The 12,971-nt window shown below is 42.4% G+C and overlaps 1 protein-coding gene across 4 annotated transcripts in view; it reads left to right on the forward strand.

Moving 5' to 3' along the window:
• PRICKLE2 (prickle planar cell polarity protein 2) overlaps positions 1-12,971 on the forward strand; it is a 342,745-nt gene that overhangs the window by 209,732 nt on the left and 120,042 nt on the right. The window contains exon 1 of one of the 4 annotated variants that reach the window (XM_070360547.1): positions 9,477-9,978. The exons of the other annotated variants lie outside the window; for them this stretch is intronic. The gene's annotated coding sequence lies outside the window, so the exon portion shown is untranslated. Of the gene's footprint in view, positions 1-9,476; positions 9,979-12,971 lie in introns of those variants that run through there. 4 annotated transcript variants of the gene reach the window in all.

Below are 12,971 nucleotides of genomic sequence, written 5' to 3' on the forward strand. Positions count from 1 at the left end.
ACCATCTTAGTAAAAATATTGAAAAGTGAAAAGAAAATCTTGAAAGCAATAGGGAAAAAACAGCCAGTCACATTCAGGGGAACCCCAGTAGGATTAACAGCTTATTTTGCAATCTTGACAAAGACACTAGTAATAGTTCCTGAAAAGGTTAAACAGAATTACCTACCACATGACCCAGCAACTCTGTTCCTAAATACATACCCAAGAAAAATGAAAACATAATCGCAAAAACTTGGACACAAATGTTCATGATCGCATTATTGATATTCATCAGTATCATAGAAACATCCCAGTGTCCATCAGTTGATGAATGGATGAATAAAATGTATGTTCATACAATGGAATATTATTCATTCATAGAAAAGGAAGGCGGCTCTGGTCTAAGCTGCAACATGGATGAACCTTGAAAATATCACACTAAATGAAAGAAGCCAGTTACAAAAGGTCACATATGATTCCATTTATATGAAATGTTCGGAATAGTTAAATTTCTAGAGACAGAGGTAGATTAGTGTTTGCCTTGGCCTAGGACCGTGGGGGCACATGGGGAGTGATGCTACTTGCCAAGAGGTTTCTTTCATGGTTGGGAAAATCTAGAATTGTATTCTGATAAGGGTTGCACAGCTCTGTGAATATACTAAAACTTACTGAACTGTGTACTTTAAATGAGTGAACTCTGTGGTTTATAAATTATCTCAATTTAAAAATTGCTTATAAGATTGCTAGGTGCTGTGGAGAAACATAAAGCAAGGAAAAGGTTTGGTAGTATTAGGAAGGTGGGAGGGGGGACAGTCACCGGCAGAATAGGGAGCCCTCACTGAGGTGACATTTTTAAGACTTGAAAAGACAAGAGATGGGCCAGGGTACCATCTGCAAGAAGAATATTTCAGGCAGAGGGAAGAGCAAGTGCGAAGACCGCTAGGCAGGCATATGCCTGGTATGTTTGGGCACTGGTGTTTGAATGACAGCAGGGCGGAGAGTAGCCAGAGGAGGTGTCAGAGAAATCACGGGGCAGAGATCTCAGGGGCCTCATTCTGAGAAGAGCGGCGTTGATGGGTTTTGAGTGGAAGTGTAACATGCTCTCATGTGTGTTTTCAGAGAAACACTGTGGTCACGGTTTTGTGCATAGACTGAAGGGGCAAAAGTAGAGGGGAGAGTTGATGGTGGCTCGCATCTCCATCCAGGAGAAAGGTGGTAGTGGCTTGGAGCAGGGTGAGAAGAGTGGAAGTGGTGGAATGATGTTACATTCTGCCTATGTTTTGAAGGTCGAGCCATCAGGACTAGTCAAAGGTTATAATATATTGAGTTTCAGGGGTCAGATAGTAAATATGTCAGGCTTTGCTGGCCAGTCTCTGTTGCAACTACTAAGTTCTGTGGAAGCATGAATGTAGCTGTAGATGATAAATAAATAAATGGGTAACATTATGTTCCAATCGAATGCTGTTTGCAAAAACATGAAACATCCACTTGGCTAGTGGGATGTGGTTTGCCAACTCCTGGGTGAGGTGTCAAGGGCAAGAGGAAGAACAGAGTGAAGGGTGACTTGAAGGTGTTTTCTTTTTAACCAGGAAAGATGCAGTTGCCATTCACTGAGATAGTGAATACTGCAGATGGGCAGATTTGCTGGTGGGGGAGGAGGGTGGTATTAAGAGCCGATATCTGGACTTGTTAAATGTGAGAAGCCTTTTAGACATCCAAGTGTAGATGTGACCTTGGCAGGTGGATCCATAATCCTTGTATTCGTGGAATAAGCATGGCCTGAAGTTGGCCATGGAGGTGGTGTTTAAGATCCTGGAGCAGATGAAAGAAGTGAATGTAGATAGAAAAGAGAAGAGGTCTCAGGACTGAGCCCTGAGGTAATCCAGTGTTCAGCTGTCAGGGAGGTGAAGAAGAACAGCCAGAAGGTAGGAGTAAAACCGAGAGACTGTGACATCCTAGAGGCTAAACTAAGCAAGTCAGAGAGATTCACTCCATCTTTTCCTTTCCCACTCACAAAATCGTGTTGGAATGCACATGAGCAGAGAGATGTTCTTACAGGAATAATCCAAAATCCCTCTAATTTCTAGAGGAGAAAAATCATTGTCAAACTTTATATTCATTCGGCAAATATGCATTAGCTATCAGGCCACTGGCCACTCTACTGGGTGCTCAGAATAAAATGGTGGGCCAGAAAAGGCAGGTCCCTGCTCTCAGCGATGTACAGTCTAGTTAGAGAGAGACACTAATGAAGTTATCATTAACATTGAACGTGGATGGACCAGAACTACATCCACAGTTGTAGAATCTATGTAACAGGACACGGGTTCTAACGGAAAGGACACACATCTAAGACAGCAGTACTGTGAGTTTTGTACAGAGGAATTCATCTAATCTGGATGACCAGGGAACCGTCTACATTTTTTGTCTGTTTTTAATAGTAAGTTAATCCCAACGTATTGCACCCTTATTGGGACACAGCTGCTTTTTGAAAGGTTGGCTGAGAACCTTTGAATTAGAGGAAGAAATACGAACTTGATCATCAGACCCAGGACCAAGTCTTAGTTGTGGGTCCTTGTGTCATCCTTTTATCCCTTTTGAACCTCAGTGTCCTCATCTGTACAACAGAGGATAATCAGAGCTCTGATCTGGGATCAAATGAGAGACTGTGCGAAACGCCTGAGTTATAAATCCTTCCCAGTGCTTGCAAAAATCAGTATGTCAGTTTACACATCTGTGACCCTCTGTGTCCAGGATAATTTTCTCGACAGATCTCTGTTGCCAGTTTGGTATTTTATGAGGCAGAGTCATTTTTCAGTCTTTTCCAGGGCATCCTCCATTTTCCCAGCATTCTCTCCCAAAAGAAGGATACAGGAGCTTGAGTGCCTGCATTTAGAAAGTGCTGGAAAAGTGAAGCACCCTTGTGCAATTCTTGGCTGTTCTCCTGGCCCTTTACATAGAGAAAATTCAATTTCTTATTCTGCTGTTAAGTGAAAATTAGTAGTTACAAAAAGCTGCTGTAATAAGTGCAGCTTTCTTTATCTAAAACAAAAGTAATGAAGTAATGTTTGCTAGCACACACTGTCACTTTAACAGTATTTTCATGGAAATGTGTGATGGTAAGCATGTTTAAATCATTGACGCAGTTTTTAATCTTTTGGGGGAAGGGAGCAGTCTTTCATTTTGATTTGCCCACACTTGCTTGTCCATATTTCTCCTTTTAATTAATGTAATTAAAAGAGGATAAAAGGCTATGTTGAAATTTTGTGCATTAGATTATTGGGATCAAGAATAATTAAAATGTATGAAATGTGGCTGGTTCCTGTGTGGTGGAAAAAAAAAAAAGGAAAAGGAAGGCCTCTTTCTTTTTTGGATTTAAAGTGTGTCAGGTTATTTTTCACAAGATGCAGAATGTGTCTATGGTCTGAGACGCATTTATGATGATGGAACCTGGTATAAATGGGTGAGAAAAAAGGGGTGCTATCGAGGGGAGTAATTCTTACCTTTATCATGAACAATTTTATCATTTACGGCTGCATTTCTTATTCTTGCTCCCTTCTGTGAAAACCCAGTGGGAAATAATAGTATATCCTGTTATATTGTTAGATGTGAAGTGCTTTACAAAGCCCTTCATACAAAGTAACTCATCTGTCTCCATTCTATAGATGGAGAAACTGAAACTTAGAAAAGGTGATTGGTTGTTAATTACCAAGGTCATGCAGCTAGGAGGTAATAGAGTTGGATTTAGATTCAGGTCTTTTTGTTGGGCTCTTTCAAGGACAATGCCCACCGCCTGTTGGAGGAGGCAGCTTACTATAAGTCTGAATTGGAAAAGTAGTTAGAATCTCTTGAGAAGAATCTGTTTCAGGTATTTCTATTTTATGAAGGCAGTTCCACCTTTGGGTGTCTTGTTTGCATTTACCTGCAGTAGAGAAACTCAAGTTGCTTTTTTATTTTCTGTATGCTTACATGGGTTATATGTTGTTGCTTGGAAGTTAATTAAAATCTAAAATATTTTGTTTTCTCCCTGTTGGGGCAAAACAGATGCAGTTTTGATCTCTAGTATTCATTTAGGACTATTAACAGTTCTTCACTGTTAAACATACTTTTAATAAGACATCGTGGGTTTAGGAGATTGTGTTATTTTTTTTTTTAATGAATTTACATGGCAAAAATAAAATTTGACAGCTGTGGTAGGCATTGGTAGGACTCCTCATAATCTGTTCTTTTCCTCTTTTTTTCGGGTATACAAGTCCCAGTCCCTTTGCAGTTGGGTGAGGTCATGGAACTTGTTTGACCAATAGAACTGATGTAATTCACCTCCAAGCTGAGGCACCTAAGAGCATCTCCAATTGTCTCTTCTTCTTTTGCTGCAACCTAGAAATTATGTGTTGAGATCACAGATACACAGGAAAGAAGCAGACTGGATCCCCAAGTCGCTGCTTGGAATGGAGGTGCCTGGAGAGGCTCTGGGCCTCCAACCAACTTTGAGTGAAAAATCAATTTTCTTTGTGTTAAATAACTGAGATCTATGATTGTTACTGCATAATAGCCTAGCCTATCCCAACTAATGTAACAATTTTTGGTCAACCTCCTCTTCTTCATTTTGAAAATTTTACTGGATTTTGAAATCTAAATGTCAGAGAACCAATCTTGAGTAGATTATTTAAAGCTATGTAAAACAATCTCTCTCTCTTTATATATAGTGTATATATACACTATACACATACATACTATAAAGTTTTAAAAAGTCTTTAAAATATATAAATAAAATATGTATTATATACTTAAAATTTATAATATAAATAAGTTTTATATACAAAATTATATAACTTGTAAGTTTTAAAGAATAATAAAATACATATTATATACTTAAAGTTTATACTACAAATAAGCTTTATATATGAAGTTATATAAATTACAAGTTATAGTAAGTTTTAAATAATACATTCTTTTAAAATATATAATATATTTATGGTATGTGTATAAATATCAACTATGCATACATACCATTTTTAATAAAATTAAATGAATTTAAGACCATTATTAGATAAGTGTTTTGAAACTTGGTAATATCCCTTATAGTAGTTAAGATTTCACAATTTCACGGCCAGAGGTATTAGTGTAAACTAACCAGGTCCGGGGCTGTCTTGATCTCTGTAAAGTGCTCCTAAGAGCAAAAACACTGCCGTTGTTCTGAGTAACCCAGGCCAGTTCATATCATCTTCAGATTCAAGCATCTTCCTTAGATCCAAGTGAAATCCCTCTTTAGTTCATTGAAAATCCATTCCTCCTTATTTTACATCTATGGAGATGGAGATAAAAAATTGTTCATTATGACTGTCCTCATTAAAGCCCTTCATCTCAGAGGCCACAGCCCTTGTCATCACTTACCCTTCTCTTCTGCGAGATAACCAGCCATGATTCGATTACCCTTTCCCCATAATCCTCTAACAAGATTTTGACTAATGCTGGTGGAATGGAAAGATGATTTGATTTTTCTCGCATGTGTGAAGCGGTCTCTTTGTCATAACCTGCCAGTGTCCTGTTGGTGCTTCTGCAGGGGAGTTTTCTTCTGCTCTGTGCGAGCACTTTTCCCTTAGGTCTGTACCCTTGCCCCATCTGCAACACCCTCTCTACCAGCTAAAATTTGACCATGACACTTTTAGCACTCTGTTCATTTAGGACTTCTGGATTTTGTGTCATGCTTATTAGTAAGACCTTTCCCCTATAACCTTGGTTTTTCACCCCCCCCCCCCGCCCGCCACCTCAATTTTTTTTTTTTTTGACCTTCATGATTCAGATCACATTCTTCTTGATTCCTGATGACTTCAGCCTCAATCAACCTTGGCTTCTTTGTCTCTCTTCTTGTATACTATATGCAATTATGGTCATTTGTGTAAAAATAATACTGTGCTATCTCAGTAGAAGGTGTTGAAGGTCTCATATGTGTTGCCAGTTCTCCCCTCCTCCACCCCCAAGAAGTTCTCTGTCATGAACCTGCGATTTCACTTTGTTGTGTCAAAACAGGATGAGCTTCATCCCTATTTACCAGGCCTCTAAATTTCCAAAATAGTTGTTGCCTCACCGTGTCCAATTCCTAATGGCATATTTTCCAAAAATCCAGAATAGGATAATATTGTCCAGGATGAAAATAATTGTCACAAGGAATTATTGATCCCTGTTTTGTGATTTCAGCCATCTTATGCAAGGGTAATGCACAGCCCTCCAGCTCCCCACCTCTGAGCTGCACTCACAGAGCACACCCTGTCAAAGGGACATTAGCCACGTAATTTTGCACCACCACCCTCTCCTGACTGCAATTAGACCTTCAGGAACTCTGCAGTCGCCTATCATAACATGCATCACACTCTAATTGCTTGCTTAATTGTCTTCCCCTCTGACTTCTTGGCTTTTTAAAGGCAGAGCCCATGTCTTTCTTGGTCACCATGATGTCCCTAAGGCCTAGCACACAGACTGACAAACAGGAGCTCATTTAATAAGTGGATGGTTCCATGAATGAATGGATGAAGAACCCAATGCTTGCCAGAAACACAGCTGTCTCTCTGTGTTGTGTAGAGTCAGAGGAAGGAGACCTGTGGGGCTTCTTGGTCATTTCCCCTGCTTTCTTTCCAGTTTCATAGCAATTGAAAAGTATCTGTGTTGCTTCATGGAGGAAGACTGTGTCAGCAGCTCACTTAGGTGAAACTTTTGAGTGGTGCCCTAGGAATGGGGAAGATTTGGCTGTTTTCTGTTTACCCACTTTCTCCTGCCTTTTGAAGTTTGGTCATTAACAAGTAGTGCCAAAATGAATAGTAACTGAAGGGCCATCACTTCCACGACCAACAGCTAACATTTATTGAATGTTTGCTGGGTGCTAGGTCCAGTGCTAAGGACTTCACACTGAGGATTATTTGCTCCTCAAAACAGTTCTGCAAGCATAAGCTCCTCTTGTTTTAGATAAGAATATAAGGTCCCCAATCAGACAGCGAATGTTAGAGCCAAGGTCTGACCACAGGCACTCCATTCCAGACCCCTTGTCACACCCTCCCCTCTTATGAAATGGATGGTCACATGCCAGATTTATTCCAGGTGAAGATCAATCACTTTTCACACTTGCTGCTCTGCATTCCTCTTCATTGCTTCCCTGTCCATCACTTATGATTTGCTTCTCGTGATTCTCCTATGATCTTGACAATAATAAGTACATCAAAGAGGCTCATCTTCAGATGAAGAAACTGGGGCACAGAAAGCTGAAGCTACTTGCCCATGATCAACACCGGAGTAGGGTGTCACTGCTTCCACTTGGCCATTGGTGGCCCCAAGCTGGTCTGTTTGATCATCTCAAAGGATATTGAGAAGCAAATGCTTCCCCACGTCCTCTGAGTTCTGTGTGATGGAGACCTGAAGCAGAGTCTGACTCATTGGCTTGTATTCAGTTTCTATTAGTAAAAAGTTTTTCCGGGTCCCACAATTTTCACCATGAAAGGTTTTCTGTGAAGCAGAGAGAAGCAATTTGAAATAAGTTATTAAGCATTATTAATACAATTATGTATAACAAAAGACACAATTTAACTTCCTCATATCCGACAAAGAGATTCATTTGAAGCTTCAGGAACTCCAGCTGGAAGGGCAGAGCTCATGGGGGTGGGTTCTCCAGGCAGGGGCATGGAGAGTGTGGGCAAGGAGCTGTGCTGGCTGCTTTGTCCACAGGGACGCTTCTGCATGATGGAATACACCTCTCCCTAGCTCCTCCCTCACCTCCACCTGAGAACCCCACAGTGCATCCCATTGCAGGCACAGAGTCCAGCTTACTGCCTAGACAGCACTGAAAGAACAATTGATTTTAAACAATAAAAGAGGACTAGGGATACTCGGAGAAGAGATACAATGGCCAGCCCAGTGGAAGGAAAAGCTTAGTGCTTTTTTTTTTTTTTTTTTAACTTTACCCAAAATATCAGAAATAACTGTTACTTACTGTTGTGCTTGGTCACTCAGTCATGTCCATCTCCTTGCAACCCCATGAACTAGAACCTGCCAGGCTTCTCTGTCCATGGGGTTTTTCAGGCAAGAATACTGAAGTGAGTTGCCATTTCCTTCTCCATATTTAGACTTCCCTGGTCACTCAGCTGTTAAAGAATCCACCTGCAATGCAGGAGACCCTGGTTAGATTCCTGGGTTGGGAAATCCCCTGGAGAAGGGAACAGCTACCCACTCATGTAGTCTTGCCTGGAGAATTCCATGGACAAAGGAGCCTGGCAGGCTACAGTCCATGGGGTCACAAAGAGTCGGACACGACTGAGAGACTTTCACTTTACTTCTCCATATTTACCGTTGCTGGTAATTGTGTTAGTCCTTGCCACATTTCCACCCAGTATTTTTACTTTATTGAATTAGAGCAAACATGTACCTATACCCATACATACACTATTCACATACATACTATAAAGTTTTAAAAAACGTATTCATGGCACAGAGTAGGTACTCAGAAAATATTTATTGAATAAAAGGATGGTACAGATGAAGAAACTGTAGACCCTAAGTGTGGAAGCAAAGTCTAGCAGGAAGCAAAGTCAGGATTTAAACCCAGGGCTATCCAGTACTATAAAATTCTTTCTTCCTGACTGTTTGGATAGGCCTCTTTGTTGGTACAAAAAGATGGAGATTGAAGACCCAAAGGTCTTTAACAGAGCTGTAGACTAAAGTCCAGGAAATGTGTATTCTGGCCCATCCTTGCTGGAATCCCTCTGTGGCCCTGGAAAAGCTGCTTCTCCATCCAGAACCTCACTTTCCTAGTGTGAAAAGTGGAGAGATGAAAGTTGTGCTTTCTGAGGTTCCAGTGGCCCTCAGAAGCGTCTGGGAAGCTTTCTGGTTTGTCATCTCTCATACTTACTTGGCGCTGGGGTCAGGCTTGACAGAGTGGCCAGTCCAACAGCCAGGCACTTGAGGAAAGCAGTCATTTGTGTTTTATCTCAAGGTGCACAAACATTCAAGGATGACATAGCCCCAAGCCAGAAGATTCTCTGAAATGAAAGTTGGAGAGAGAAGAGAAAGAAAAAGAAAGTAGAGACAATTGGGGTTGGGGGAGAGCTCTGATTGCACCCTGCGTTGATGCAGCACATAATCTGAAACAGGCGCTCAGGTTCATAACTGTGCCCAGATCTGGTCCCTGGCACATAAGAGCACAGCCTTTAAAAAACAACAACAAAAAAAGGTGTGCATCTTTAAAGCCTCTCTTCTCCTATGTGATATTTTTGTACCCCTTTGGAGGTTGTGTTGCTGGGGCGTTTGCATCCAGCAAAGGCTTTCTTCGTCCTTCCTGGCTTGGGGATTATTGATTTGGAAGGCGAGGCTAATTTACATGTAAATAAATCTCAGCGCTGGGCAGAGGGGACGGGACATCCAGATGCCGTGACTGACTTGCTGACGTCACGGCTTCATTAGCATGCGGAGGATGCGAGCACTGCAACAGCGACTTCGGCACCACCAGCAGCTCCGCCGACAGTTATTAGTATTTCTCGGCGGAGCTGCACAGTTCCTGGTTCTGTGTCTTGAGCTCCGCGACCAGCTGACTGGTTGCCCCCAGGTCTGGCTCAGGATCAGCTGGTGACGCTGAAGCTGGGGTCTGTGACTTCCTGCAGATTGTCGTGAAGAAGGGGAGTTCATATGAAACTGGGGTTCTCGCGAAGGCGAACGGATCCGAAGGGAGAGAAGAAGTCACACTTTTTCCCCTGCTTGGTGGATCCCAGGAGGGTCTGAATCCAGCAGTGCTGTTTCTGTGAGCGAAGGAAGAGCACCGCGGGCTCCGCTCCTGCTGCTGCTGGCCTCAGGAAGGGTCCTGATTTGGAAAAGGGTTTCCAGAAAAAGATGCTTTGGCTGCCTGCCGTCCTGCTTGCCTTCTTAGGAGCCAGACTCAGGGGAAAAGTGAATTGGGGCAATTGACAAGCTCAGAGGGTCTGGCGGAAGCTTCTATCCAGACTGGGAATTTAACTCTCCCTTGAGGTAGGTAAGAAATTTGTTGGAATTCACGAATTGAACAACAGTGTATTTTCTAGGAAGGATGAGAAGGCTAGATCTAGAGGCTTTGCATGGGGGGTGGGCAGGATATCAGGGCTCTGTTATCTTGGTGGCGAGGCTGTTTTCTGTGGTCCTCTGGCACCTTTGCCCTTATCATGCTTATTGGAAAACTCAATTGCACAGTGACATTTCACAGTTCTAGGGAGTCCTGAAGAATCACTTAAGTCTTAGTGCTTTAGAGGCAGCTTTTCTGTAAAAGAAGTGCAGCTGTCCTTAAAAAAATAATAATACTAAAAGGGGAGAGGGTTTAAAAACCAAGCACACACCTGGCTGTGTGCTTGCATTTTGGCTCAGGATGTCAGAAACCATTAGAGGCTCTGGGAAATGAAGACTTAAGTGAGACTTCCAGGTGAAGAAATGGCGCTGGAATTATTTAGGTTTAATTTTAGCTAGTGCTTTCAGATTAGAAATGGTGACAGAGCTCCAGAATATGACCGCACAGCCCGGCTGAAACACATGACTCAGTGTGTTCTCTACATTGGGTTTCAGAGTGGAGTGTTCACAGTGAGCTCTCCTCAGCTCTCGGTTTCCCCAAAGCCAATCACAGCATCCCTCATCTGCCATGAAGGTCTTGGTGATGAAAGACAGATTTTTAATCCTATTTTTTTTGTTGTTGTTGTTATGTTGTCTTAGAATGTGCTGAGGTCTGATGGGGCTTTTATGAGCCATAAATAATCCGGGCTGGGCCAGATGACAGGGGGAAAGTGGTCTGTACCAGCTGTGATGCCATCCGCTGGTCCAGGCGTGGCTCTTGTATAACTTCCCCATGTATGCGATTTCCCCGGAGAGTTCTGCTTCTAGTCAGCGCATCCATGGCCAGTCGGGGGAGGGCTCCAGTGTGCTATGACTCTGTAGACAAGGCCTGTCTTGTACCAGAGCTGCAGCTTGCAAGGCTGCAATTTGCTTTGCTTGAATATCTCTTCCCAGAGAGTGTTTTAAACCATCTCAGGGAGACTTAAACTAAATGAAGCAGCCTGGCCTCCTTGCTGGAGGCTGAATTGGCTACTCTAATCCCGTTTTCCAGAAGGCTTCCTGGCTGCTGATGGCTTTCACAGATGGGTCAGGATGAGTGTCCCCTTGGGCCCCAGAGCAAGTCACAACTTTTAACAGAATTACTGTATTTTGGAAATTTGGATTTTAATGCCTCCTTGAGTGCTTGTAAAGGTTTTGACTTTCCGTCAAATGTTCTTTCCCCTTGGAAATTCTTTCTCTCTTTTTTTTAAATGTGAAAATTAAAACATGTTGGCTCCATCAGACATTACAGCCTGTAAACAATCGTGGGGCCGCCAGAAATGGTAAAATAGCATTGTTTGAAATGGCAGGTTTGTAAAGGTTCACCATGCAATGTGGGGGGGTGGGGAGAGAAATATTGGAAGGAAGGTGCATTCACGGAAGCTTGAGGAATGAACAGGGAATTTCGCAGTTAGGCAGTAGGGTATGATGTTTATCATCAAGGACTCAGACTCTGGATTCAGAAAGAGGTGAAAATACTTGAGCTACCTTTCTGAATATTGTTTCCTGCTCATGTAATGAGAAGAGCAATAGAACCAACAGGCAGGTGTAAGGATGAGGTGACATAGGAAAGCACCTAGCACAGTGCTAGCTAGCTACATAGTAAATGTCCAGTGAAAGTTAGCTATTACTGTTGTTACTGTTGTCATCGTTAGCTTTTTATCATCATTTTAATAAGTGTAGTTGCTAAAAAAAAAGACAACCCACTGAAAAGACAGTATGCTCACATCCATTTGCATGCAGAGAGGTTCAGCCAGCAGCAAAGGTGCCATCTTCAATCACTGTAATGTCCCAAACCATTCCCACTCAAAGCCACTTCCCACCCTACTGACTGAGTTGACATAATAAAGTGTATTGTCTGTCTGCTGTATTTTGCAGAGCTAGAAGTGACCTGATGCTATGATGAAAATCATCTCATCTGCTGGGGCTCAGGCACCTTTAAAGAAGTTCTCTTGTTTGACTGCCGACAAGTCTCATGTAGACCATTAGAGTATCCAAATTAGAATCTATGCACTTCTGGGTTTCTGTGCATATGTGTCTTCTGATCCAACATTGCATGTGTAGGAGGCCTGCCTTTTCTTTCTTCTTTCTGTGCAGTGCAGAAACGAAGCATCAAAGGGAGGCCTTTGAATACATTCTTCACCTGATGAATGGCTCCTTGGAAGTTCCATGGCTTCATTTACGCCATCATATTGGTGACGTTAGCTTATGCATCGGCTGTTAAGGGAAAAGAATGGTACTCCCTACCCTACCTTCCTGTGACCTAGGCATCTGCCCTTGACTTGTGTCGATATACACCATCCATCTTTCCTAGATTTTTGCCCTTCCTCTGTCCTGCTGGTGAGCATACTTCAGTCATGCAGCTTGATAACCGTTTCTCCCTATTCTTTCAGCATCTTTCTTTTAAACGTAGATAAACTGGAACTCCAACGCAGAGGTCTGAAGGACACTTACAAGTGACTCCTTTACAGTCAGAGGAGTCTGGCTTGAAGTTCTTTCTGCAGAAACTCAGACTTGGGAATTGATCACTCCAGTTGTGTCTTGCATAGAAAATCATAGTTCTCCCTTAATGATAGCCTCCCTCCATTGCCTCCTGATTGTATGTGTGATCTTAGGAGAGTAGCTTGAGCTTTCTGAACTTTGATTTCCTCATATAAAACTTAGGCATAAATTTCCCTGACTCAGTGGGACTCATGGGCTTGCTGGGGAATGGGGGCAGCACTGCCTTTGCCCAGTTCCTGGCTCCTATGAGGTGCTCAACTTGGTTTCCTTCTGGGGCTGATGACTTTGACATTTCCTATTGAATCCGAACCTGTGAACCCCAGGGAGCAGTAGTTTTCATACTCATTCGACAGAGGAGATGGAAGGCCAGAGAGGGAACATCACTTACCCTCAGTGACACAGCT

This window comes from Bos mutus, chromosome 22 (genome assembly GCF_027580195.1).
Source record: "Bos mutus isolate GX-2022 chromosome 22, NWIPB_WYAK_1.1, whole genome shotgun sequence".
Classification (NCBI taxonomy): Eukaryota; Metazoa; Chordata; class Mammalia; order Artiodactyla; family Bovidae; genus Bos; species Bos mutus.